Source organism: Excalfactoria chinensis, chromosome 7, assembly GCF_039878825.1.
Source record: "Excalfactoria chinensis isolate bCotChi1 chromosome 7, bCotChi1.hap2, whole genome shotgun sequence".
Classification (NCBI taxonomy): domain Eukaryota; kingdom Metazoa; phylum Chordata; class Aves; order Galliformes; family Phasianidae; genus Excalfactoria; species Excalfactoria chinensis.
In genome coordinates this window covers 14,578,637-14,582,592 of record NC_092831.1, presented here as the reverse complement: position 1 = coordinate 14,582,592, position 3,956 = coordinate 14,578,637, and positions in this window count along the sequence as shown.

The window sequence follows — 3,956 nt, the reverse complement described above, 5'->3', positions numbered from 1 at the left end:
GCCCGTGCGCCCGCCCGCCAGCCGTGTGACGGCTCTGCGGGCCGGGCAGCTGCTAACCGGGGCCAGCCCCGGACCTCGGCTCGGCGCCTGTCCGCCGGCCTCGCGTTGTGATGGGGCTCGGGTTCCTCTCGGCTGCCCTGCCGAGCCGCTGGGCCTCCCTCTCCTAGCAGGGCTGTGCTCTGTGCTCGTGGCCAGCGAGCCCGAGACGTTTCCGAGCACTTTCTGTTTGTCTTTCTATGAATGTGTTATTTATAAAGAGTGGTACTTATGTTTGTAACATGAATAAACTTTACGTTTTCACTGTACTTTTGCTTTTTACTTTTGAAACTTAACGAAGTGGTGTGTTTTTCCTGCGTTTGATTCACACGGGCAAAATTCTATATGCATAGGAATGTATTGAAAATGTATTTAATAATTTTATTTTTGCTGCTGTTACAAGCCCTTTTTTTTCTGTAGGGTCACACGTGGGAATCATTTTTCTTGAAACTGTGAGAGTCGATGGGAGAAAATATAGGGTTCTTTACATATACTTAAACAGGGTACTGGCCACAAAGCCAGCGATAGAGAAGCATCCTGGATTTTGCATTGGCCTGAGCAGTGTCTGAGCCCCAGGGTTGTGTGCACACAGGCTGTGGTGCTTTTCCTGCTGGGAAATCTTTTGCCTTCTGATGGATCAGAACCTGTGCTACTGGCTCTCACATTCTAGTCGAGGCAACCTTACAGACCTTGTGTGTGAGCACTGAGCCCAAACAATGCCACTGGTATGGCTGTACTTCTTGGAAAATTATTTCTGTTATAACTTACCTTTCCCATGAAGTCTTTTGGGCTGTTTTGGCTTTTGTTAAGGCTAGATAGACTTGCAGGCAGGCAGTTTAATGAGCCAATACGTGCATTTCCTGCTCAGCCGCTTTTAAGAACTTGGGGTTTGGTTCTGGTGAACTACTGGGATTCAGAGGTGGGTTTTGCTTTGTTAAAGTGTTTCCAAGAAAGGTGGATAAATTTCCTCCTTCAGAAGCCTAACAAACTGTTTGAGATGTCCGACTTCAGGTTTCAGTTAACCAGGTCTTTGCTTAAAAAAAAGAAGGGAGAAAGAAGGGAGAAAGGAAGAAAAAAAAAGCTTTTTTTTTTTTTTTTTTTTTTTTTTTTTTTTTTTTTTTTTAAATTTATTCACTCTTCCCAACTAGTTCTGCATTTAAAATTATACTGGGTATCTCTTTTAGGGAAAACAATATTATTTCTCCATGTTAAATCAGTGTATGGAAATATAATTTAACTGATGCTGAATTTAAAAAGGGTTAATATGTATAAAAATACAAGTGGGTTATCTGGTGGTGAGAAGTATCAGCTAAGATGATGGGCACGTGAACCTGAGCAGAGAGCTAACGTATATGCCAGCTGCAAGACATGGCCATTGTATGTGGTGGTGGTTTGGTAGGAAACCAAAGTTTGTTAATTAAATTCTGGAAATGTACTTGATGTAATTTTGCTGTGAAGGTCTCAAACCTGCCAGCAAAGCTGACAACCATCTACAGACAAAGCTTTGCTTTTCCACGTGAAATGCATTATTCTCTTTGTACAGTGTTAGAAATATCCTATCACAATAAAACACAAGAGAAGCTTTCTTCCCTTGAGCTTCATATCTTTAGTGTTTTTTATTTTGTTTTTTTAATTTCTTACATTGGAAGGAAATGTATGTTATAAGCTTCACAGTAGCCTGTGCTGACCTTCTTAGAGATTTCCAACCTTTTGAATAAATTGTTAAATAGAAGAAAGGAATATCTGAGGAAATGAGCATAAAACCCCCATTTGGTAGCTAACTTGACGTCTAAGTTTGACCTTTTAAAAGCAGAGTAGCTTCTGCTTTACAACCACTTGTTTTTGTCCTTTTCTTCCTCATCTTGCTTTCTTTTTCTGTTTCTCATCTTCCTCTTCATTCTCTGTATTTCTCTCCTAACAGCTATTCCAATAATGAATTTCTGTAGTCCTTGCATTGGCATTTGCCATTTTTATGTCATTATTAAGGCAGGATTGCTTTTCTAGGTGTAACCTTTTATGTATAAGTAGGAAGAGCAAGGCTATTTCAGTTGAGTTGAAAAGAGCTGAAGATTTTAGTAATCTGCTAATCTTGAAGACTGTTGCAATGACTAATCTGGAGTCTGGGAGTGGCAGGAAAGAGGTTTGTGTTTGTACTATTTCATTTCACTTTGTCTTCAGTCTGAGTCTTCTTTTGACTAAATATACTCAGAAACATTGCTAATATTAATTGGTAATTAACAAATTGATTCTTTTTCAGAGTAAAAATTCAAGAGTTTTCACTGACCGAGTCAAGCAGCCCATACAAATATCTCACATTATCTGTATTCAGTTTAGTGTCTGACATTACCAGAAATGAACTGTAACTTAGTTTTTTCCTGGGATGAGCAATGTATTAATTTGGTGCTTAAATTGTGTTATGGCATGGAGAGGAGCGGACTGCTGAGGGTGGACTTGCCAAAATGCTGTATTTCAGTGCCGGGTTAAATCGGAGTCCTTCATACAATTTAAAGCTTGTAGATACAAATTGACTTCTGCCAGCTGTCAGAAAGGTTACCGTTTCCTGTACGCCCCTAATGCAGGCACTCGTGGAGGCGCTAGGGGGCTCACGGCAGATCTTGAAACCTTTCCTGGCGCTGCTCCGCTGAGGCTCCGTAAGGCTGCACGGCGCAGCGCGAGGTGCCTGCAGGGCCTGCGCGCCCGTCTGGTATTACTCGATTTAATACAATAAAAAGCCTGTTTTGCTATTGGAGCACCTTGGGTCCGAAAGGAAGAGCTGTGGATTAATTTAGAATGAACGCTGTAGTTTCATAGTAGGAAGGTGAGGCTGATTTTACTTTTTGTTTTCCCAACAGCTAAATTAGTTAGCTAGTGAGCCTGTGGAAACCTAACGATGTGCAATGCAAATAAGGTTGCCTATAGGTAGCAACAGACAAAATCTGGCTTCCAGAAACTGAAGAGTATTTATTCAAACAAACTAGGTGCGATGCAAGCAATTGAAAAGCAGCATTAGTACAATTATAAAGTTTGCAACTCATCTTGTACTTTTTCTATGCGTTAGGAAGCTGAAGTTGATAAGTATAACTTACTTGTTCTCTTTACAAAATATAGGAACTAAAGGTTTGAATTCTCTTATAATGTCTTCAGGAGTATTTTCTCAGTTTTTTTTTTTTTTTTTTTTTTTTTTTTTTTTTTTTTTTAAGAGAGTAAAGGCAATTTATTTATTTAGTTATCTGGAAGGTGTGTCAACAGGATTATGAAATACAGTTCTGTGTTTCAGCACTGGTTATGACTAATATTAGCTGGGAACTTCCACTGAGAAATACCCAACTGGAGAACTTCCTGAGTGCAGCTGCAAGCAGGCAGCCATCCTGTGACAGGCGTGAGGTGCTGCAGTCTGCAAACTGCCTTTGTACTGTGCTTTACTTCTATGCCTGATCCCAGCTGTTTCTGGAGGTTTGCTGTCCTGAGAAAGTGTTACCTTGCATGTAAAGGGAGCAGCAGAAACCTAAGTGTTTGGAAACAGCTGACATACACAGTAATTATTTTAGAGAGTAACAACTGCTTTGTAAACACAATGCTATCAATCTATAGAGAGTGTAACTTGTGGTACATCCAGGAAGAGTGCAACAACATGAAATCTTAAATACATCTTCCAGGAGAATAGCACAAAGCCAATCCACTGACCCTCAGTTGAGTTCTAAAGGGACTTAATTATGCAGAGCCTTAAGCTCAGGTTAAGTTTTATCTCCATCTTGTCTTTATTTTCGCCAAGGAAACAATGTTTAATGAAACTGCTGAAAACTGTAGAACAATGGAGGGAAAACATTTACTTTGGTAACCTAATGTTCTCTGGCATTGGTGGCTTTTTTTCCCCCCACTCCCATAAAGGCAAATACTCAGGAGCTTTTATGCCTAAATAT